Below are 25,600 nucleotides of genomic sequence, written 5' to 3' on the forward strand. Positions count from 1 at the left end.
GTACAAACTGGTCCTACCTGCCCACGTGGTGCCAAAACATTACTTTAGGGAATACACTTCAACCAGGAGTTCCCCAAGTAGAAGACCACCTATTGGAATTTTAGTGGGTGGTGGTGTTGTATTATGTAGATGCCCAGTTTCCACTTCCCACCTCCTTCAACATCTTCAGTTCAGTAGAACCCTAACCTGGCTTCAAGGTCAGAAGAAGTGGCAAGGATTGCTCCTGGCTTTTATTAACTTTGGCTGGAGGGGATGGGCTGGCCTCAAGGGAGTTTGGGTCTATGCCCAACTAAAACCACATAGAGACCACCATCCAAGTGATGCCTCAAGATGCTCATGAGCACCTTCAGTTTCCTGTTTTCCTTTATTTATGTATTTCCAGGATTTTCTATCTGCCTTTTGCTAACCAAAACATATTAAGTGCTTTGGTCAAATTACAAGCAGGTGTTTACCAGGTGCTGCAGTGCAAAACAGTCAAATGAAAATTCCATTGTTAAAGCTTTAGCCAAGAGGAAGAATTCCTATTCAGCCCCTGCCCCATGGCAACTTGAGGGTGGGCAAGCACTGAGGTGCCTGGTAACTGTGTCAGGAGATGGGTTCCTACATTTAAGTGGCAAATCAGCACTCACCCCCACTGGTCAGGTGTGCTGCTGGCCAGGTGTGCACCCTCACCACATCTCCTAATCATTGTTCAAATGGCTGTCTACTTATATAAACTCTAAATTTACCTATTTGCACTCAATTACATTTAAATACTTTATTTGCCAATCAGCAATCTCTTCTTAGAGTGTTAATTATTTTGTGTTGAAGATTGCTTCTAAAATTTCTTTGATGTGATCTTTACCATGAAAGAATCCCTGACAGATTACATATAAACAGAGCATCTTGAGCAATACACTTCTTAGGTGTAGCTAATGGTTTTAGCCATGTTCTTTTTGGTCGCCTTTATTAAACCTGGCGAATTCAGGAGAAATCCACAAAGCATTACATTATCAGCATAACATGAAACAGTTGCAGGTAATCAATAAATATATATACTTTATGTGCTCTAAAATGTAAGGAACATGATTTCTCAAAAGCACACTTAAAAGGGCTATTCATGCTGTTTTTCATTGATTTTTTTTCTCTCTTGGTACAAGTCACAGTGTGCATTCTGTGTGCTATTACAAAGACAAATTCTGGACTTAAAAAGATGAATGCTGATAGTGGAAAGAAAGCCTAATCAGAAGGCAGTATTGGTCAAACTCCCAGAAGCTAATTAAATTCATCTGTTACACCAAGATATTGGGGATAATTATAATTGCGTGGACAGGCGGAGTCCCCAGATCCCGAGTGGTCCCCCCCCCCCCGTCATGTGGAATAACGACTCTAGACAACGTGCTATGGGATTGAATCAGCCACAACTTTATTAAATTTCAAATGTGGGTAGACCTTGGCTCAGGCATTGGGCGTTCTCCCTCCCTAGTCCCCAGCCGGGGACCTAGGGAGCATCAGGGTTATCCAGTGGGGGGGGATGGGCCGGCTCTGGAGAACATATGTTCAAGCAGAGATAGCCGCCCCCGTTACGCCGCCGCAGGGGAGAGCAATGACGACCTTTCGGCGTATGGCCAAAGCCTCCCTTCAAAAACTCCTTTAACGAGGAACCCTGGTATCGCCGCCGCAAAGAGGAAGATGGACTAAAGGATTCCGCCCAAGGCCTGATACCGCCAAAGTTGTGACGTTTTGCTATGGGAAAGGCGAAACCTCCCAATGCAGGGAAATTCCTTTCCGGCCCTTTAACAGCGACCTTATCGTAGCAGCGCCCGCATACCTGTGGAGACAGGTTAACCTGCAAAACCTATGAAGAAAAGTTAACCTGCAAAAGAAGACATTAACTGAGGGTGGGTAGGGTGGGAGAAGCTCTGGAGCCAAGTGAGGATTACCAATTAAGATCCACCCTCTATTGTGTGGGCAGGTAATCCCTCCCCCTACCTGGCCTGGTTTCCCTGGCAACGCTTCCCCCAGGTGGGATTGGACAACTCACTGGGGTAGGCGGGGACCTCCAGGTATCCCACCTGAGGGAAGGCAAAGCCTATGCTGATGGGGCCACTCCAGATCCAGAGCTGCACGCGTCCCCGCAAAGGGCGCCCCCCGTTATAAGTGGGGAGCGGTCATTGTTGGGATGGATCTAGACTTCCAAGGAATGGAAGTCTGATATCTGAACACTCTTGTCGGCTGAAAAGGGAAGAGAATATTTCCCTTCCACTTTCCCCAAAATCTGCTCCAGACAGTTGGGGAACCTTCCAGAACGATGTGAGAGGTGGTGCTGGACACTGCAATCTTCATCAAAGGCTATTCTTCATGTGCCTCACTCAAAGGAAGTATGAAGTATAGTTACACAAGAATGGACATTTTCAGTGGTCATGCCCTTGTCTGTGAAATGTTCTCCCTGGGGAAGCACACCTGGCACCATCATTATTAGTTTTAAGGGACCAAACTAAGACCTTTCTATTCACTCAGGCCTTGGGTAACTAAGCTGATTTCCATGGTGTAGTGATCATATTTTAGTGGGGTAGCTAGGCATAGTCCTTATTATGTCACTGTATGAGTATTTTAGGTATTTTGCTACAGGTAGGTAGCCGTGTTGGTCTGCCGTAGTTGAAACAAAATTTTAAAAAATCCTTCCAGTAGCACCTTAGAGACCAACTAAGTTTGCTATTGGTATGAGCTTTCATGTGCATGCACACTTCATTAGGTGTCGTTTACCTATTTGTAATAATAGCAGTAAAAATACTAATATTTATCATTAAGTGCACACTCGGTAAGAAAAGTACAGTCGTACCTTGAAAATTGAATGGCATGCATGGCATCATGTCATGGCCATGATGACAGGGAGAGTTAGAGATTACCCAAAACAGAAAGTACAGAAAGAATGGAAAATCTTTAAAGAGTATCTGGAAAAGTATTATAATAATAAACACCTCCTGGCAGAAATAGAATGATCCTTGTAAAATAACAAATATGTTTTCTGGTATCTGAGGAAAACAAAGAAAGCAATACAACAATTTGGAACTGTGTGTGAAAAAATAGTAGGAAAAATAACACAATGAGTCTAATCGGAAGTCAAATGTGTTTATTTTGTTTTGTTTTCTTCTTTTCTTTTTTTCTTTTTTTGTACCTCTTTCTTTGGTCTTTTCCTCTTGGACCTGCTAAGAAAGAGATAAAGAGATAAAAGTTAAATATGAAAACTCAAGTAAGTTAAAAGTGATGTTTTGTAATTTTTCAATTATTGTTCATTTATTGTTAAAGTTGGTCAGTTGTAATGAACTGATGTAGTAGTTACTGCGGGGGGTGTTATTTTTGAACTCTAAATAAAGTATGAATTTTATTATTATTATTTTTTTAAAAAAGAAAGTCAAACGGAATCTGTTCCAGAAGTCCATTTGACTTCCAAAACGTTAAGGAACCAAAGCGCGGCTTCCTGCAGCCAATCAGAAGCCATGGAAGTGACGACGGACGTTTGGGTTCCAAAGAACGTTCGCAAACCGGAACAATCACTTCCAGGTTTGCAGCGTTCAGGAGCCAAAACGTTCATCTTGCAAGGCGTTCGACTTCCAAGGTACGACTATAGCTTGTTCCTTCTTAGTGGAAAGCTGAAGGGAGAGGAGACAGTTTGACGAAAATGTAGCAAAGTCTGTAGAATGACGAGATGTTAACTTGTATTATCATCACCCTGTGGAACACAGGTCAGTCAGTGATAACCCAGTCATTTATTCCATCGAGAAGTTGTTTAAAATGAGTATATTGTCCATTGTCTTTTGTCAGCTTCGGTCTTGAACAAATAAATATATTTTCTTGTGCATGCGGTGCCAATAGCAATGCTCAAGTTCCTTTATAGGGCTGCAATCCAACACTCTGGTTTCTGGCTGGAATCCAACACTCCCTTACTTCAGAGTAAATCCCACTAGAACTTGCTGTGACTAATATCTAAGTAAACATGTATGGGATTATCGATCAGCATTATTTCTGAAGGGTTTTTATTTCCGTGGCAAACCCTTCAACACTACAGCTCCTTGCAACAGCCACAAGACAGTGGAGAAGAAGTGTGTTATGGTGGGTGGAATATTATGGAACTCTCGTTATAAAGAAATGGTACCCTACAGTGTGATTTGCATCATGCTGTGTGAGCCGCCTACACTTTTCAGCAGTTGGTTCTGCGTCTGTAATTTATTGCTCCAGAAGCCATTATAATAACACAAGAAATGCCTCAGCAAGTGTGGAGGGAAGAACACATCACAGTCAGATTGTAATGACTATTTAGACTATTTAAACTCACTCAGCTTGTTCTGCATTAGAAAAACAAGCCCTATTAAATTACTTATTTTATACATTTTATTTGGCATTCTGGCTTCATTGTAGTCGAGATTAAACACCTTATTACACTTTTGAAGAGAGAAGCTTATGAAAATAATTGCCCAGAAATTACTGTGTTAAGTGTAAAAACTGTTGGGTAGAAATCTGATTTAAAAAAAAAACAAAATCCAAAAAACTTGTAGATCTCTGCTGGGCAAATATACTAGGTTTCTTAGAAGGAAATGTCTGTCCCATTTCAACAGAGTGCTATCAGAGTACAAGAACAATGTGGGAGGCAGCACTTACGAGTTATAAGCTCAACCTGATTGGCATTAGGCATAAGGTACAAAGGCTATGGGTTGCCTTTCATTGGTTGGAGAGATCCTGGTGTCCCACCTTAAGCAGGGCAGCCCCTGGTCAATAAGGTGCCACCCAGCCATTGTCTGCCTGTTTCAATGTGTCCTTGGAGCTCAGAGTATCATTTGGCAAACAGACCAAACCACTGCACCAGGCAACAAAGAAAATAAACATACCCTCTTGCACCTAGTAAGCTGGAATATCAGGACAATATGTCCTGGCTTCTCTGCTGGCCTACTGCAGGTTAACAACTCACAGAAGCTGGCCATCATTAATCGTGAGCTGGAAACACTCAACATTGATTTTGCCACTTTACGGGAGATCAGACTCACTTTGAATGGCAGCCTCTGAGAGAAGAACTGCACCTTCTTCTAGCAAGGAGAGCATCCAGAAGAACCACATATTCATGGTGTAGGCTTCGCAGTGAGGAACCACTGACCAAGGGCTCAGCCACCTCCAATCCAGTTAACATCTTGAATGTGCTCCCACTATGTCCTTGGACATACAGATCAAGGACCTGTTCTAGAAGCAACTAGAGCAGGCTCATTCTTGGTTCATCCTTGGATGCCTTCCCTATAAAGAAGGGTGTGAAGCAGCGATGTGTTCTTGTCCCAACTCATTTTAGCATATTCTTCTCTCTATTAATCTCATATATCTTCAGTTTGACTGAAGATGGTGTGTACTTCCATTCAAGGAGTGATGTTGGTCTGTTCAACCTGGCATGTCTCCATGGCATGTTGTGAGATGTTGTTTGCAAATGACACGTCTACAAAGATTCATCAATCATTTTGCCCAAGCCTTCATGGAGTTCGGCCTCGCCATCAGCCTGACGAAGACCAGCGTCTTGCATCAGGGCATCACCAGCACTCCGCACATTGGCATTGGTGACCACATGCTTGAGGTGGTAGACAAGTTTGTTTACCTGGGCTCCACCATCAACAACAACCTTTCCATTGACACTGACCAGGACAAGTGTATTGGTAAGGCAGCTACAGCAATGGCTCACCGCTCCAAAAGGTTATGAGAGAACAAGGAGAAGAAAGGGGGGAGTTCAAGGGGGAAGACACAGACTGACAGTTTAAGCTCGGACTCAGAGGGAGGGCCACCAGAAATAGCCCATCCCATGACACGTAGGTGTGCAAGAAGTAATGAGAGGTGTGAACAGGAAAGGAGGTGAAAGTAGGGCTTTAAATGTGGGAAGAGGAAGGGGTGGAACTCAGACTCTGCAACAGCTAATTTGGAAGCAGATGCTGAGTGACTGAGCTCCAGAGTGATTTGTGTGTTTTGAGCAATAAACCTGAGTTAATTACTGCCGGAGTTGTCTCGCTTCTGTGGGAGAGAACCAACCATTACATAGGCAATATTTAACAGTTGATGGTGACATGACAAAAGAAACAATTGGCCATGGTTTACCACTCAGAAGTAAAGGAATATGTTTATTTTGCCAAGGTATTACAGATCTGTCAGAGGCAAGTGGGAAAAGTGCATATACTATGTGCATTGGTGATCAAATCAGATCCTCAACACTGAAGTGCCTGCCTCTGCTATGCAGCCCCTGCTAGCAAGCTAATGAAATTTCCTCTCCTTATGGTACAAGATGGTGCCTTCCTCTATTCTGTGTAAAACAACAACAACAACCTCAGCTGGATTGACAGTTGAATCTTTCTTCAACACTGGCAGCAGAACAGAGTCCTCCTCTGATTGCAACCAGCTCAGGGGGCACAGGACAGACTCTGTGGCACTTCGGTGCTCCGGTGTCTTGCTGTTTCTCCCCAGGCCTCAGCGTCTTCTTCCAGAAGTGCCTTCTTCACTCTGTCTAATGGTAGGTCCAGCCCTGTCCAGCCTGTGCTACTATAGCTATAGGGACCAAGAGGAAGTGAGGAAATGCCAATTTTTCATTGGGTGAGTTTTTGTATGATGGCTTTTCATGCCACTGTGCTGATGTCCTGCTTGTGGACATTTCACAGGAATCTAGTTTGACCATTGCGTGAACCGAATGTTGGAACTGATAGGCTCTTCTTACATTCTTATGACTGAAATGCTGGCATTAAAAAAAAGGTTTTATTTCTTAATTAGTCTGAATTATTGTTTGTATTATCATTGAATGTTTGCACAAGATGAGAAAAAATATTCAGGTTACTTCAGATAATACCATTTTTAAAAACACTCTTGATAACATCTTTTTTCTCTTTCACCACCTTATCAGACTACTCTTCTATAATGCTGATTAAAATTACAGTCAGCTTCCTAGCCATCTAACTATCCTAGTTATCTTAGAGATAAAGCAATCTTTTCTATCAATTAAGTGCATTTCAGAAAATGTGTAAGACTTCTCTGTGAATCTTTGATAAGAGCAAAATTTATTTGGAAGCTAAACTAACATTTCCTTCTTCAGTTATTTGCCACCTGCTCCTAAAATCATATGCAAGGGTTAAAGCGAACAGCACCGTAAAAAATTAACAACCCATGTTGGCTCCGTCTCTTGTAGCATGTGTATGTACATACTGTTAAATTTCTGCTGGTTTTGTTTGTTTTTCTCTAGTCTATTTCTGGTGGCTTAGTCAGCTTTTCTCTCTATTTTTCCATCTCTGTTCTTGATCCAGTATAAATCCCAGTCCAAACAGTGCTGGTGTAATTTCAGTGGCAGAATTCTTAAAGCTACAGTTCTTGTACATTAGGACTTTTCTCTTTTACCAGTTTTATTTTATGTTCCCATCACTTTTGGGTTCCATCATAATGACAGTTCTTTCCTCTTTCAGGGAAAAAGAACAACCACAAATCTACAGCCTTAAATGTTCCAGACTGTAAGCTTACCTGTTGTCTCTACTGTTTATATTGCTCTTCATTCACCAGACTCATTCCTGTCACATCTTTTAATGGCTTTAACTTGTCACCGTCTTTCTCTTGGCCACTTCTGTGTTTCATTTATCTTCCCCACACTTTTTTCCACAAGTGTGGTCACTACGTGAACTCCATAGTATGTCTTCTTCTCAGAATATTTCTCCTTTCCAGAGCATGCCTGTTCCCTTGTGACAGCATGTAGCTATACCAGCCAGATTCCAAAAAGCTACCGGTACTTTAGGCATCTTTTGTCTTGTCACCTCCCTCCCTTTCTCTTTTGAATAACACACAATATCACAAATGACTGCAGGTATTTTAGGCATGCCCCCTGAGATGTTTCCCCCTTCCCCCTCTTTTTTTCAATGATAGACTCCTGTGTTGTATCACAACCTGAAATTGCTTCCTTAAAATTTCTGGTGCTCATGGGATAGGCACATAGAAGAATACATGAAGAACAAACCACCCCACAACTCACATGTTCTGAGGACTTCTGTAACTATAGTCTTTTTCATATAGCCTCTTTTTCTCCACACTTGTACCAAGGACCATTAGGAGAAATGTGAGGTGTCTTCCACTGTACAATGCATGAATAACTTTCACTGATTAAATACCTATGAGTCTTGTGAACAGACCTGCCATCCTCCCTAACCTGCAGAGCCTAGAGGTTTCTTGTGTTCTCTGTGTGTATTTTATAAACAGAAGACTCCAGCACCCTGTTTTAACAGTGGCTGCCCAGCTGCCAATGGAAAACATGTGAACAGGATCTGAGTACAATAGCAACTGGCATTCAGAGGCTTACTCCTTTCAATACTAAAGACAGTACAGCCTAGACATTTGTATAATCCTCTTTTAAAGCTCTCCAAGTTGGTGAGAGATGTGGTAATTACCACCTTGTGGTAGCTAACTCCATAGTTTAACTATGTGCTGTGCAAAGAAGTACTTAATTTTCTCTGTCCTGATTCTTCCAGCATTCTCCTTCACCGAATGATCCCAGTTTTTGGCACCATCACAGAAGGAATAGAACTTTTGTCTCTCAGCTTTTACCATATCATACGTAATTTTATATATCTCTGTCATGTCAAAGCTCACTTGGCTTTTATCTTATCTTAAAAAAACAACAACCCCAAATTGTGTCCCTTTCCTCAAAGGGAAGTTGTTCTAGCCTCTTGATCATATTGGTTACTCTTTTTTGAGCTGCACAATGTCATTTCTGAAGTAAGACGAGCTGTAGCTATATGCTTGTTGACACTCTCAAAGAACTGTAAAAGGTTCATGAGACAGAACTTGTCTTTGCAGAAGCCATTACATATCTAAACAAAAACTTTAATAAGTACAATTGTGTTTTGTTTTGTTTTATATGCTGGGGACTTTCCCCATAGCAATCCAAACAGACTCCCAATCATGCAAGATTGCTGTATTAGCTGGGAAATTAAAGGGGCGGGGAATCCTAATTGAAATGGCATAGTACAGTGATTTGCACACCCAGATTTCTATTCTACAACATTCTGCCCCACCCCACTTCACCTAAGTAATCAAAGAGGTAACTTTGCAGCAGATACGGTGCACTATTAATATTTTTATGTAATTAAGAAGTAACAGTAGATAATAGTAGATAACGATAGATAATAATAGTGTCATCTTAACTTGACTCTATTAAATACAATTCTAGCCCACTCAGTCCCAGTGACTTATGAAGAGGTTAGGAATTTAAAAACAGCAACAACAGCTAATAGAGAGAGCCAATTAAAGTACCATTACAAAAAAGGCAAGATTCTGAACCCTTTATAGTTATAAAAAGAATTGTGAAAATAGCAACTGTATATTAAGGTTTGCTTTGACAGGGAAAAAAAAATGTTTGCAGAGCTGTACTCTTTGGTGGTAGTCATTTCCTTACAATTTCTCAGTCAATCCGTGAACTTTTCTGTTACATCAAAGTATATTTCCAACTGGGCATTAAAATCTACTTAAACCACAGCAGCTCATGCTCGGTGTGGGCACCACCTCCACCGTATCTATCAATTGATATTAACTTCTCCCACTGAGTTTATCTGCACTGTAAATGCATAATAAATCTGTGAAATGTGACACTTCAGCATTGGGCTTTTTTCCCTTTGCCTTCTGACAGTTCTTTCCCTTTGTATCTCTGGACTATAGAAAGTTAGATTCATAAATCTGAAAGGGTCCACAAGGTAATCCAGCTGAAACCTCTGCCTGAGTGCAAGTACAGTTTTGCCCTGTGCCCCTCACCTTTAAACTTGATACACTGAAGATCATTATGCAGTTTGGAATGCACTATAGAAGAAGCAGGGTGTCCCCAGTTCTGATCTGCCTTTGAGTAAGGATGGATGGAATATTTTTTGTTTCATTTCACTGAGAGCCAGTGGTTAAGAGCAGTAGACTCATAATCTGGTGAACCGGGTTCGCATCTCCGCTCCTCCACATGCAGCTGCTGGGTGACCTTGGGCTAGTCACACTTCTCTGAAGTCTCTCAGCCCCACTCACCTCACAGAGTGTTTGTTGTGGGGGAAGAAGGGAAAGGAGAATGTTAGCTGCTTTGAGACTCCTTCAGGTAGTGATAAAGCGGGGGATATCAAATCCAACTCTTCTTCTTTTTTCAGAGTTGAATGATTTAGAATTTGGGTCTAATAGCCACCCCCCTTTTTTGAAACCATTCATCTTTCACAAAGGTGGGGTATATTCAACAACTTTCAGGCAGAGAAGGGAGGTGAATTTTGCAAAACATTCATATTACTTTAAGCTCAAATATTAAGTTGGTGAGGGTTTTTCCAAGTGTCAGCTTGGGCCTAATGGGGGCAGCCATCCTTCACCCTGCAGAATGTCTCCTGAAAACAATCCTACATTGCCATGCTGTATTGTTCCCCAGGAGCTTCGCCTCCCACAGGGGACCTATGAGGATTGTCCACCCTCAGAGACTGATGGAGTCAATCACTTTCCAGACCGCCCTGAAGGATATCCAGGCTGATATGACTGGCAGTCCTGTAGAAGCCATGGTTGACTTAAGGAATATCTGAATGGATAAGGTGCTTGACACAGATAAGACTGATACACTGTTAGTGGGTGGTTCCCTAGACTGGATGGATGGGTAGTACCTTGCTCTTTATGGAGTTACACTCCTTCTGAAGGAATGGGTACATAGCTTGTGGGTACTTCTGGATCCTCTGCTGTTGCTTGAGGCTTGGGTAGCAGAGTGCCTTCCATTAGCTTTGACTGGTGGCCCAGCTGTGCCCCTATCTGGACAGGGATAGCCTAATTTCTGTCGTCTATGCTCTGGGTAACCTCCAGGCTAGATTACTGCAACATGTTCTATATGGAGCTGTCTCTGGACAGTTCAGAAACTTCAGCTGGTGCAGAATTTGATGGCCAGGTTGCTCACTGCGGAAAGAAAGTTTGAACATATTACACCAATTCTGCCCCAAGGACACTGGCTGTCAATTAGTTTCTGGGTCCAATTCAAAGTGCTGGTTTTGACCTATAAAGCTTTAAATGGCTGAGTACTGCAATACCTCAAGGAACACCTCTCTCCATATGAACCTACCCGGACCATTCTTTGTGTGCCTCCTCCATGAGAGGTCCAGAGGGTGGCAAGACAAGTACAGGCCTTTTATGCAGTGTCTCCCCCTTTGGGAAATGTTCTCACAAGGGAGGGAGAGAATGCTTAACCTTGTATGCCCTTTTAAATGTGTTTGTGGAGGCGGGGTTACTGGTTTGTTTTTGTTCTTATTTTTATTATGCATTTTGTCATTTTATTTTGTCTTTTTATGCTGTGAACTGCCTTGAGATCTTTGGATGAAGGGCGCTAAACTAAATGATCAATTAATTAATCAATCAGTTAAATTGTTCACCTCTCTGTGTGCAGGCACACACATACACATCAGACTTTGAAAATCTCACAAATATAAAAAAATCACAGGTTTGAATGGCTGAAGTATTTAAAAGAGTTTAAAAGAGTTTATATTATGTGTCCAGAGAAGTTTGGCTCACGTTACTTTCCATTAAACATCTTGTTTGGGTTTATAGATCTATTTATGTACAGAAGAAGTGATAACAGAAGTTTCTGTTATGGAACAATAGTAATAAAAAAAGGAGATAAAACATAGAAAAACCAGTCTAGCAATTATTCTAAGAATAAGAACTATTTGTTAAGACATTTATGCAAATCAGATATCTGCTTCTCATTAGACAGAAATGGTTCACCATTTTGTTACAGATGGATAATTGCCCTCACAGCTAAAATGACATTATAAAGTGAGGCTGCAGGTCAGTTTTTATCCCTGTCACAATGTTTTCCTATCAACCCAAAATTTAATTTTAGACATTTGCATTTCATTTCCCCCTTCCTGGCAAAAATGAGTAAACATGTTTAAAAATTAATGGATATTTTAACACAGGTCATCTGGCTTCTGACTGACAAGTGGCAAAGAGATATGGAAAGGAGAGGAAAATGATCAATTTTGCTTCAATTCTGAAGGCTAGATGACAGATTCCCCCCCCCCCCTTCCCTTGGATGGCATTCATGTGACAAAGTAAAGTGGGTAGATTGGTTTCTGTTGGAATGAATTACAATTTATTCCTGTGATGCGTCCTAACATGATATATTTAAAGATTGACATTTGCAGTAGGCACTACCTCACTCTAACACTAAACTTGCCAGGTTTTCTGTGGACACAATGTTGCAGAATTTATCAGGGTCACAGCCTTGAATCAGGGCTTGAACTGAACTCCAAAACCTCCGTGCTATAGACAATATTATTGATACAATGGAGTTACACATATCCAGCACTACATAGCATCAGGATGTTAATGGACTGGATGGGTAGGATGTGGCCTGCTCTGAAGATGCAGGTTGAGGACACTTCTGGATTCAACCCTGTTGCATGAGGCTTAAGTGGCCTCTGTGGAATCAGCTTTGGCTGGTGGCCTAGCTGCACCCCTGTCTGGAGAGGGATAGCCTAACTTCTATTGTCTATGCTCTGCTAACCTCTAGGTTAGATTACTGCAATGTGCTATGGTTTAGAAACTGCAGCTGGTGCAAAATTCAGCAGGCAGTCTGAGCACATAACACCAGTTTTGGCGATGGCTACTGATTAGTTTCCAGAATCAATTCAACGTATTGGTCTTGACCAATAAAGATCTAATATGCAGCTCAGGAGAGCAGTACCTCAGTATCTCCTCACATGAACTAATCCAGACCCTGCAATCTTCATTTGAAGCCCTTCTCCATGAGCCCTTCCATGGGATGTCCAAACAGAAGCAGTTTTAGGGTGGCATGACCAATGCAGCAGCACTGGGAACCAAGTGTCATGGACGAGGAGTCAGCTTCACATGCAGAACAGCAGCCTGAAGGGGGAGAAGGTGGAGTGACTCCACCTGCAACTGATCAGCCTTCAAGAACACAGAGAAGGCACTAACGTGAACCAGCTGGCTTCAGTTTTCTTAAGCAGAACTTCCAGCAGCAGTCAGGTGCTGGTAACAACACTTGTTGTACCTGGCTCTGTCTTGCTGCTTCCTGCTCATTTTGAATCTTCAGCCTCTGATCATCAGATTCCCTGATCCCTGGACTGTCTGACCACACGAGTTGCTGTTTTCCCAACCTTAGGACTGGACCTGACTCTCCTTCCAGGCAAGTACACCTCAGAGACTCTTCTGGTTGGCTGGCCTCCCACTCAACTGAGCTCCACACACTGTTGCTTAGCAATGAGATTATGACACCACACTGCAGGGAGCACCACAACAATGATGCAGAACAAAGCACAAGAGGCCAAATTTTAGCATTGTACAGGGCACTGCTGAAATTTGAGAGCCCAAAGTCCCCCACTGGTCCAGGGGGTGGCAGCATTAAAATGGGCCTTTTCAATGGTGGTTCCTCACTTGCAGAATGCTTTCTTAAGGGAGGCTCCATCTTTATCTGCTTTTCAGCACCAGGCAAAAATATGTCTTTATACATGGGCTTTTGGCCCTTAGTTTGAAGAATTTTAAAGTATCTGAGGCCTCTTTTGGTGAAGCAGAATCTGCTAGACCTGTATTTTATTTGTAGAGATGTGTGTCTGTGTTTGCTTTTTTAGTTTTTTATTGGTTGTGTTTATTGTAATTGGATTTATTATTTCTTTTATTATTTCTATTTATATTTCTGCGGCTAGAGGGTGGCACCGACTAACTACTGTTCAGACCCTTGGTTTATGGACTGTGAAGTCCTACGGGGTTATTGGCTTGTTCTCCTGTTGGTGAACATTGCCTGATGGATTGTGATGCAAGATAGGATTTTCTCTGTGGCAGCACCCCAGTTATGGAGCTCCCTCTGGCAATATGGCTGGCCTCATCACTGATGAGTTTCAGAAGTCAACTTGAGTCTTAAGAACAGGCATTTGTTTTTTGTTTTTTTAAAATAATATTTATTAAGTTTTTAACAAAAGAAAAAGAGTTACAAAACAATAGACAATAAACAAAAAACACACATAGAAAAATACAAAAACACAAAAATCAGATTTTCACATAAAAATAAAATTAAAAAAATAAAAATCCCTCTTTCTGTTATCTTGCCTCTCATTTACTTATTTTCATGACTTCCTCACACCTTCCTTTTTTGTATTCCATTTAAAAATTTGTTCAGCAAGTTCATACCATCTTGATTTACCCTTAATTATTTCTCCTCACATATTCTAACTTCAAATTTTCATCTAATGTTAATCCATTTTTGCATATTCTTATTTTACCTTTTTGCTAGAACCACTTTGTTTCATTCCAACGTCATTAACATTCAAAAATTTTACGTTTCTGTAAATAAATTTTAAATTTCTTCCAATCTTCTTCCACCAACTCTTCTCCCTGGTCTCGGATTCTGCCGGTCATTTCCGCCAATTCCATGTAGTCCATTACTTGCATCTGCCATTCTTCCAAGGTGGGTAGGTCTTGTGTCTTCCAATGCTTTGCAATGAGTATTCTTGCTGCTGCTGTAGCGTACATAAAGAAAGTTCTATCCTTCTTTGGCACCAATTGGCCGACCATGCCCAGGAGAAAGGCCTCTGGTTTCTTCAGGAAGGTATATTTAAATACCTTTTTCATTTCATTATAGATCATCTCCCAGAAAGCCTTTAAGAACAGGCATTTGGGTAAGGTTTGTAAGTTGAATGTGGTGGCTTTAATGTTGCTATGGAATTAGTTTCATAGTGTGACTTTGTGCTTTAATTAACGCTTTGGTTGGTTTTTACACCATTGTTTTATTGCCTTGTTCACCATCATGGGATGAAGGATGGTCCAGAAATATACATAATTTAAAAGTTCCAGCATGAGGAAGGCATTGGAATGCAATGGCTTCATATTTTATAAAACTATAGAAGTATCTATAAGCATAATCATGTATAACACCATAATAGCTCTTTGATATGCATCAGTCTCATAATCACACAATTATTACGTGTGCTTTAACTACAAGCCTCAGCTAGAGTGTCCTTTTGTAATCTTTGTATGCAAAAATGAAGCTTTCAAAAACAACCTTAACAATTATCAGTGTTCACTGTTTTCTGTTCTACATCAAAATTATTTTTGCACAATGGAATGTGAAACTGCAAAAAGCAAGTGTAAATTATCCCTTGATGTTTTCAAAGTAGTGATGGGTGGAATTGTGGGAGATAGTTTGCTCTGATGGAGGAGACAATTATTAGTTACTATAACTAAGAAACCATGAATATTTTTTCAATATGACAGTTACAGAAACAGCAATTGACCACTGAACTCCTCTACAAAATTGATCTAGCTAAAGGATTAGAGGCTGTATAGACAGTGTGCAGGTTCAGGTGTAACACTAATCCATAGTTATGAGAATCAGCTGCATCAAGCCTTGGGCCAGCACACTTATCCTCTCCTACAGTGCAGGTAGGAGGAGGAATTTGGAACCTTTCACTACTGCATCAGCCAAACCCAGACAAATTGTACATTACCTTATATGTGATTAGTTGATGCAAGCCAAACTATAGTTTATGAAGCTAGTTTGCGTCAACCAACCACACTTAGCATTAACCACAGTTTAGGGCTAAGTCAGCATACTTAATATTTACACCACTTATATGTCACAAAAACTAAAAGGATACAAGTGTGCATAAAAACTGTGTCTACTGATGTGTATGGACATCAGTAACTGTCCAACAGTTTGACTTTACCCCCAAAGGGACACGCTTCCATTGTCTCCAGAGATAAACAGATGCCAACAGCAACAATGATGTATAGGTGTGCAAAATTGCAAGTTAATATTACTGTAATTTAAACAGAAATCTAATACATAGTGGGGGAGACTGTGTCCATGGGTGATTCCAAACAGGCATGTACTGTATTGTACGATGAGTGCAGAATCCACGTTATATAATTGGCATCAAAATGCAACCTCTCTTTATCCACCTCAATTTAATCTAGATTTACCTTTTCTGTGAAACAACTGGGTCCCCGCCCCACCGCAAAAAAACCCCACTAGTATTTGCAATAGCTGAATAAGCCATTTTCAATATTACATTCCCATCTAGATTGCCCTCTGGGTACACTGAGTACACTGCCCGGGTTTCCACTGTTGATGGTCACCTGGAACGCCCTGCTCTCTTGTCTAATGAATTTTTATTTTTCAACCAGACTGAGATTGCACAGCCCTTGAAACAGAAGATGCCTTCACAGATGCTCCAAGTGTCCCTATTTTCCAGAGACGTCTCTGATTTAGAGAAGCCGTCCTGGTTTCTGATTTGAAATGGAATGTCTTGCTTTTTCTTAGGATGTCCCTATTTTCATCGGAGAAATGTTGGAGGGTATGTCCTCAAGGACTGTCCTCTGTAAAGTAGGACACATGACCACTCTAATGCTAAACTGAAGTTAATCTAAGACAGAAGCAGATTAAAAATAAAAAAACCAACTTTCTCATCATGGCTAAACTGGGAGGGGAAGCCTGTGTGACCCCAATGTTCACTGAGCCTTGTTCTTGTAATGTTGAAGCATGCCTTAATGTTGCATCCAAATGCAGCCAGTATCAGAAAATAAGCCCGTCCTCCTGCCATCCTTTTCCTTCTGATTTAATTCTTTAGCTTCACTGTGCTTCTGAGATTTCCCTCCTGTACAAATAATCCCTCCTGGTCATCTCCTTCCATCATTCCTTAGATCAGGTCTTGGAGTGTAAACAGTAGTTTCGGGTGCGTTCCCATGAGTAGATTTGCTTTTGGAGAGGTCTCCAGCATAGCCACTTGAAACAGAGGCCTCCCGAACCAGCAGATCTCATCTCCTAGTGACTTCTTGGAAAGGGTCAAGCGTCCTCCCTGGAATATTTGTATCATCTTATTCAGGCCTGGGCTAAATGTCAAAAGGTTTGCTGGAGCAAATGGAAAGATTCAGCTAAAAATGATTCTTCTGTAAAGAGTAACACACAGGTTCAATAATAAAACTTTCAGTATAAGAAGCTTAGCCCTCTTTCTCTGCCAGTCTTAAAAAGATACTGGCACCTGCTCTTATCTGAATAACCACCAATAACTGTCAGTTCCATTTCACTTTTTTGTGCCTTGCCAGAGAACACAATAGTCTTCTTTTGTGTTTCTTCATTTATCTCAGAGTGCTTAGAGTATTCATTTGATGTGCTGAGTATGATAAAGCAGTTACAGATGGATTATCAGGTGATACACTTCCTTCAAGTGATAATGCAATTTAAAATGGGGGCAGAGCTCTGGGTATTTTGTTGCAAAAAAGAGAGAAGGATATTAATTGACAGGAAAAGGTATAGAAGCTGGTGGGGAGGGGGGGGTAGAATAATAAAAAAGTGACTTTCTCTTGTGACACTGTAGAGAGATGTCTCTGGAATAATTTTGCCACTGTGGCACACTTGAGATGTAAGAAACATTAACAATGAGGAGGGCTTTAGGTGAAGATCACTCTGCATCGTAGATGGCATTATCTGCTGATTTAGCTGGGCTGAAAACTGCTGAAAAAATAATCCTTTTTGTGCCCTTGTCAGAGGCTTGGGCCTGAAGTAATAGAAATTCAGCTTTACCTGAGTCAGATAATCATTACAAAATGAATTTCGTTCTTCACTCGCTCAAAGTAGTAATTGGGAGAAAAATGTTTGATGGGGATGATGAATATTATTTTAAGTTAAAGCTTACTTAAGATATGCTAGGTGCTACTAATAATTAAGCTATTCTGTGTACCTGTAAATTATCTGCCTTGATTGAAAAAGAGATGATTACTTAAAATGGATCTTTTTATCTTTTAAATCCCCCACCCCACCCCCAAATCTTACTGTTTCTCCTTTTCCTTAGCATTCACAAGAGGCATTCAGTTAATCATAGCGAGGTCTCTCCCTTAGCACTGTAGTAGCTGATTACCCAGCAGGAGGTGCAGTTCCAGCAGGGTAAGTCAGAATGGTGTTGCCAGTTCCCTGGAGAGGGACATCCTGGAAAAATACCAAGGTTGAGAACTGTCATATTCACAGCAGTAGGTGCATTTTCCTCAGAAATTAATGGAGCAAGCTGGGCAAAAAAAAAATGTTTTTAAACTACATCTTCCCTAGAGTAAGATGCAAATTCAAAGCCCCTTTTGAAGCACTGGAATGAAAGTTGAAGATAAGACTTTTTAGGGTTTTTTGACATTGATAATATAGGCAACTCCAGCAGTACGAATATTAAATTGAAATGGAAGATAAGTGGGGCAGATGTTGCTCATGCTGGCTCAAAATACAATCATAACTCTCCTGAGAGCTAGATTGAAGCATTCACGAAATTTTACAGGCATAAAACATAACTAGGGTTTGATAAAATGAAATGAAATCTGTCAGGACCATTAAAATATGGACAAAGACATGATACCTCAAAACTACTCTCAGGACTCCTTTATGCCTGAGAGATCAAAACTGTCCCAAAACATTTCTCTGTAAGAAAGCCACAGCATAGCTAGATAAATCCCCAACTTTGAGTATAGACTCCATTGCAGAGCGTGACCATGATGATGGCAATAATAGCTCAACAAACTCACTTTCTTCCCCTGCTAATTCAGACAAGTTTAGACCACTACAGGAAAACATCTTTCATAAGCCTCTACAATCTGAGTTTTGAGGATTGATAAGTTTAGTGTCCATTGGAAACGGTTTCTACAACACTTGGAATAAGGAGATTCATAGATTTTAGGGTCAAAAGGGTCCAGTGAGATTAAGTGGTGTGACCTACATTGCAAAGGCCAACTTAATCTCTTCCATTTATTACTTTCTCAAACCCGGTATATCCTATTTGCTAAAGTATGGCTTTTAAAGTGGCACCTAAACTTTACAGAAAATCCACTGATTACGGTAATAATAAAGTAACAGTTTGATCTATTTGTTAATCATCCATGCTTATTTGAAAGTATGCTTTATTTCTAATGTGAATTTGTTCACCAAGCCATTGGTTATATTTTGTATTCTTTCTGAATTTTAAAACACATATCACAGCTGTTGTATTGTCATTAGAAATAAATAAATAAATAAAAAATAAATACTATACAACAAAGATTAAGGTAAGGCTGAGCTAAAAACTAAAGGTAGATAGATAGATAGATAATACTTTATTCGGCTATAGCTTTTAGCTCAGCTTTATCGTAATCTTTGTTGCATAATATATTTATATATAGAAGAAAACAAGTTTCTGAAATAGAATGTTTTTAAGGTTCTATTTGTCTGCCCCTCCCAAAAAAACCCCCCATGTATAGCAATTATCCAGTTGTGATCCAAGCTTTTCAGGCACCACAGAACTTCATCCACACCTTACATTTAAAGCACTATTATACCACTTTATAAGAGTTATGACTTTCCCCTAAAGAATCCTGAGAACTGTCATTTGTTAAGCATCCTAAGAGTTAGGAGACTCGTATTCTCATCACAGAACTACAATTTCCAGAAGGTGAAATCAATCCACCTCCGAATAGAACTTTGTGAACTAGAGGGACAGCCATGACTGCTTCAGTGGCATAATACTGCTTTAAATGTGTGGTGTAGATTTGACCGTACAAAGAGAAAGTCTAATGATGCCTAGCATAGGAGCCAACTCCTAGTGGCCGAGGTGGCTTCACCCTCCCAATAAAATATTTGACGGGGCCAGGGGGGAATGGTGTGTGTGATCAGTTATGCAGGGTGGGGCTTAACTGCAGCCCCCCAATATTTTATTCAATGTGGCACCCCTGATGCCTAGGATTCCTAGCTTTCTCAAGATGTGAGTAGGGTGAGACTAGGGAAAACCTGTATCAGGCTGGAGTAAAACTACAAGGACAGCAACTGAGACCAGGCAGCCTAGACCCCAGCCTCAACATCCTGCATCTTCCATGAGTTGTAGCTTCACATCAGCCACACTTCCATCACAGAAAATATTTAATCTATTGTGTAGTGCTTCTTTAAGAGGTGAGCCCAGATGTGCTCAGCAAGAACAGTCAATGTAAGTGAACTGGATGAAGCTATCCTTGGCCTATAATAGACCAGCAACAAGGGAGAATTTTAAGTCATGTTGCACTTGTTTGTTTCCCTGCAATCCAACTTATCTGCCCTGGGTATTCCCAATGAGTTGTAATAATAAATATCGAGAGTTTCCAGAAGAAGTCTGGTATGTGATCCTTTTCCCTCACATTCAGTACGGACCTCCAGAACAAATTAAGTTCTTAACCAGAGGTACCGCTGTAGTCTGTATTCATCTATAATTTCATCAGAAGCTGACCAGACTCAAGATTGTCTTGTGTTGGTGAAGCTGGAAAAACCGGGCTCTGACATAGATCATTTTGTGAAAATTAAGCATTGTGCAAATTGTGTCCTCCCTAAAAGAGGGCACATGTTGCGGTGAGACCTGGAGACCTGGTTGTGGGTGGCTGTATTGGATAGCCACAACGCCCGATTGGTGGGTTCCTCGTTGCTGGGGTAATCTGGCCAATAGGGTGCAGACTAAAGGTTCAAGGGACCTATTTAATCCTTTGCACATGACCCAGAGATTCTCTTTCAGCTCGTGCAAATGGAACACCCACCTCTCCCTATATTTAGGGTATTTTGTGATTGACCTTGCTATGCTATCGTGTGTCGTCTGTCATTGGGTCAGGGGCATGACAGGAATTTCCCCCAGTTGGATTATTGACTGTTGCCATTTGGGTTTCGCCTGCCACTTAGCAAATCGTCACAACTTGTAAGGTTGCGGATAGGCACTGGTTCATGTGATAGGGATGGGAGAATGGTCTCGCTATCCCTATGTGAAGGGTATTCCGTTAAAGGAATCCAGGGACTCAACTTGGTTTGGTCAACCCCCGAGAGGGGGTTGTGCCCGTGCCTGAGTCCAGGGGAGCATCTGGGGAGTGAACAGAGTCTGTTCAAGGGCTTTTCACCTACCTCAGGTGTTCACGCTTGGCTGACCTATGCTGGAGCCCTGGGTCAGCGCTACCTGCAAGGGTGCAGGGAGCTAGTTGAACCAGAGCCTATGCAACCACTCACTTTTCTGTAATCAGTAAAGTTGTGGCCTAAATTCTGCCAAAAACCAAAACTAAAATTTGAGTCAAGTGTGAATTTATTTAGGGGGGAGGTCTCTGGGTCTGAACATGCAAAACATTACAAAGATGGTTTGACTGTGACAAGAATCACTACAGCTCCGTGATCAAATGACTTTTGCAACTAGCTGATAGCACTTGTTCGTAATATCTCCATATTACAGTTGTCTGACTTAATGACAATTCATATATTGTATTAGGCTTCAAGTCCATTCATGTTTGTCAGTCTGTGTCTTTGGCTGACTTCCTGGGTTCATCAGAAGACTGGATCACAAATAAATATCTTGATCCTATTGTCCACTGTACCTTTTGAAACACAAGTGTTTACCTGGGTAATTCACTTGTACTAGAATGCTATCTTTTCAGTGTTATTCCCGACATGTCCAATCTTTAATCAGGTTATGCACATATGGGCAGTGCTTGACTTACTTTTCAATATTTGGGCCTTCATACTAAAGCAGGAAGAGGAAACCATAGGCCCAGGAGCCATGCTCATCTTTCCACAGGCTATGCTCATCCCTAGGTCACATCAGGTTGACAGGTTGTCAAGTGCTTCTGGCTGGCTGGAATGTGGTCCTTGAACTCTGATCATGCCTCTGGCTTGTCTGGATTTAGTATGGAGAATGTGTATGCATAGAACCCTCTGGTTTCTGCATAGCTGAAATGCAGCTATGTAAAAAGAGTCATGTCAATTGCTTCACCAGATTTTGGCATCTGACCCCACTCACCGTTGGAATTTGCGACCCCACCCCACACATAGAAGGTTGTCTAGAAGGAGACAAGACACTTGCAGCTTAAAAAGGTACTCCCCAACCCACCCCTGCTGCACTAAAGGATCAACACTATGGTCCTAATTTCCCACCATGGTTTAGGTAGAAGGTATAGCTGCCTCTGTGCATTACTCCTGCACAGTGAGAGCAGCATCTGTATCTATCTATTCCTAGATTAGCCTGAACATGTAAGAGCCAAAAGTGTGAAGCAGGGACTGGTGTGTGTGTGTGTGTGTGTGTGTGTGTCCCAACCTGCCCCCACTATTTTCATACATACCACCCCTCCCCTCCCCAGTGGCAGCCTCCATCTCCTACCCAGGTAGAAGCTAACAGAAAGGAGAAGCAGCACTTCCTTTCAAGTCAGGGAGTTCTCTTTCAGAATTCACACTCTTCACGCTAGAGGTTGGGAAGGGTAGACTGGACAGAGTAATAAAAATAGCAATTGTGTAGGAAAGACCAAAGTGATCAGCCCCTGCCCAGAAGGTTAGATCAGACGTGAAGGAACCACTGACAGAATTTTTTGAGATATGCTCAGAGATAAATCCTTCCCTACAAGTGCAGGAGCTCAACCACCACTCACTATACTCCTTTTCAAACTTACTGGTGTCACAGCATAATGTCCCAGATCCTTGATTCCTTACTAGTGACATCAGATGCTCTAGAAAATACAGGGCTCATTAAGAACCTGATTGCTGTCATAAACGCATTCAGCAACATCATGGATGCAAGGGAGAAAGCAGTTGCAGCCCTTCAGGACATAATGGAGAACCTGCTGCTAGCCTTCCTTGTTGTTGCTGCTGATATCTTAAATGGGGGGAAGGCAGCGATGCTCACAGTGCAAAAGGATGTCCATAGGATGTCAGAATGGGCTCAAGACGGTCAAAATACAATTCATAATCCATTTGACACCACTATTAGTGACCGTGTTTCTAGTTTTAGAACCAGTCAGTATTCATAGCTACACACATTACTACATGTGCACATTTGCGTAAATTCCTGCAGAGCAAGCTTTCCCCACCACCCGGAAAGTCTCCCTTAAATGTGCCGCAGTGTTTAAATTTAGATATTGGAGTCTCCCACTAGACAACAAGTTATTAAAACATCTGCCTTTCCATAAGCCGTTCTGTTCTCTGCTTTTCCACATGTCCTTTTCTACTTCACCAGGCAAAATTGCCCAATCTAAATTTCAGCTCAAGTGTTTGATGGCTTTCATGCTGAGCTCAAACTGTTAGTGCATCCCTGAGAGAATAAAATTGAAACAGGATTTAATCTAAAATAACAAAATAGAATAAAGGTTTTTTACATATAAATAAGTAATGTCCTGTATATTTTTATGCATATTATGCATTTCCAGATTCCCCCCCCCCATGAAGTTAAATGCTAAGATGCACAGATAACCAGCACTAAAAAAGGACCATGCTAATGTATCTGTCACCTGCATGCCTGTAAAAAATACCCTGTCATTCACTTTTCAAGTAACCAATACAGCTGCTGTATATTGCCACGTTCTGTTTCTCTCTTATTGTCCAAACCTAATCATGGGAGTGAATTCAGTTAAAATTTGTAAGGCTTATTCCCATGATGTCTGTTTAGGATTAGGATCTTAGATTACAGCTTTAAAAGGAACTAAAGGTACCCCTGCCCATACGGGCCAGTCGTGTCCGACTCTAGGGTTGTGCGCTCATCTCACTTAAGAGGCCGGGAGCCAGCGCTGTCCGAAGACACTTCCGGGTCACATAGCCAGCATGACGAAGCTGCTCTGGCGAGCCAGCACCAGTGCAGCACACGGAAACACTGTTTACCTTCCCGCTATAAAGCGGTACCTATTTATCTACTTGCACTTAGGGGTGCTTTCGAACTGCTAGGTGGGCAGGAGCTGGGACTGAAAGACGGGAGCTCACCCCGCCGCGGGGATTCGAACCGCCGACCATACGATCGGCAAGTCCTAGGCACTGAGGTTTTACCCACAGCGCCACCCGAGTCCCTTAAATGGAACTATTCTAACACAAATTGTTCTGAAATCATCACAAATACTATGACAATATTGACATATTGTTATGTATTAGTCACCTTTCTATAGACCAAAGTTAAACCAACTGATATGTAAGCTATGGCCCTACCTGGATGGGAGTACATTTGCTTGTATTGTCCATATAGCCTGGTAACTTTCCATTTAGGGTACTATAATGTGAGGCTACCTTTGAAAATGACCTGGAAACTTCAGAATATGACTAGGTGCTTGCTAACCAAAACTGAGTATCAGGAGCTGGTCTGTTTCCCCACTCATTTCTAAAACCAATTCAAAACCCAAACCAATGCTGGTATTGGCTGTTTAGCCTCAGAGTTCATGACTAGGGTACCTGTAGGAACATGTTCTTCCATGTGAGCCTACCTGGACTTTTAAAATCCTTCTGTGCCCCTGTTAAGTGACGTATGACTGGGAGGCTCTGGGAGAGTTGTCATTTCTCATGGTGGTGATACCCTAGCCCTCACCAGAGAGGCTCACCTGGTCCCTACACTGATGTCGCTTTGGTGCAAGGCAAATACCTTTTAGTTTTCCCTGACCTTTGAGTGTTTCAGCTTGAAGCTTATTTTTATTTTCTACAACTCGTGTTGGTAATGCAGCATTGTACTTATTATTTATATGAGTGCTACTGAATTCCAAACAGTTTCATTTCTTGTCAGCTGTCCTGAAAACTTTGTTATAGGGTGATTTATGAATACTGTTAATAAATAATGATAAATAAACCATCCCATGGTGAGTCACTAAATATATATATGTTGTTAGACCAACGTCATATATATATATTGTGACATCAGTTAAACATTTCTCAAGCATAGTTTACACCTCCTTAGCAACATAATAGAATTATGTGTCAATAGTTGTTACATGAGCTTCCAAAAGCCATAGTCGTAGGGAGATAATTGTAATGTGTCAATCAAAATGAAAATGTGCAGTTTCTTAATGACCACTTGATTTGCAAAAACAAGATGAACAAGACATGTTAATTTCCCCTCCCCCTAGAACCTATAAAGCCAAGAGAAACAGTGCAGAATGGAGCCTAACTAATGCAATTAGTTGAACAATTATGGAAAATTGTTAGTTTGATCATTTCATTTTTAGCCTTACATATTATGTCCACGGCTGCCTTAATGCTGGTGGTTTTGCATTTCTCTAGGTAAACACCATGGTCCTACTTCTTTGAACCAAAAGCTGAAATGCAGTCCACGAATTGTAAGGAAGCTGTAACAAATAATTATGAAAGGAATTTTACTACCACCAGATGAATTAGATATTTTTACAACAGTGTTTCTGCACCTGGTATGTAACCTTGTGCATCAGTTTCCTACCCCAAGGATGTTCTGGGTTTCTAGGGCAGGCATAAATTCACAGGTCTGTATCCTGTTGCATTGTACTACATTTTGCAAAATAAATCTATACCTAATTATTTTCTCAGTATCATATAATTCTAATGCGGATGAAGTTTGGATATGTAATAAAAAGTTAAAGGGACCCCTGACCCTTAGGTCCAGTCGTGACAGACTCTGGGGTTGTGGCGCTCATCTCGCTTTATTGGCCGAGGGAGCTGGCGTACAGCTTCCGGGTCATGTGGCCAGCATGACTAAGCCGCTTCTGGTGAACCAGAGCAGTGCACGGTAATGCCGTTTACCTTCCCGCTGGACTTTGGCGTGCTTTTGAACTGCTAGGTTGGCAGGAGCAGGGACCGAGCAACGGGAGCTCACCCCGTTACGGGGATTTGAACCGCCGACCTTCT

General features: G+C 41.4%; 1 protein-coding gene and 1 long non-coding RNA gene across 21 annotated transcripts in view; one reads left to right on the plus strand and one right to left on the minus strand.

The window, feature by feature from the left end:
- TENM3 (teneurin transmembrane protein 3) overlaps positions 1-25,600 on the plus strand; it is a 1,288,912-nt gene that overhangs the window by 492,348 nt on the left and 770,964 nt on the right. The window lies entirely within an intron of this gene.
- Positions 3,110-13,205, minus strand: LOC307223831. The gene is made up of 3 exons (XR_013842289.1): positions 13,037-13,205; positions 6,328-6,730; positions 3,110-3,188 (listed from the first exon to the last, which is right to left on the minus strand). It is a non-coding gene; the product is annotated as an uncharacterized lncRNA (long non-coding RNA).

Source organism: Podarcis cretensis, assembly GCF_951804945.1.
Source record: "Podarcis cretensis genome assembly, chromosome: 9".
In the NCBI taxonomy this organism is placed as follows: Eukaryota; Metazoa; Chordata; class Lepidosauria; order Squamata; family Lacertidae; genus Podarcis; species Podarcis cretensis.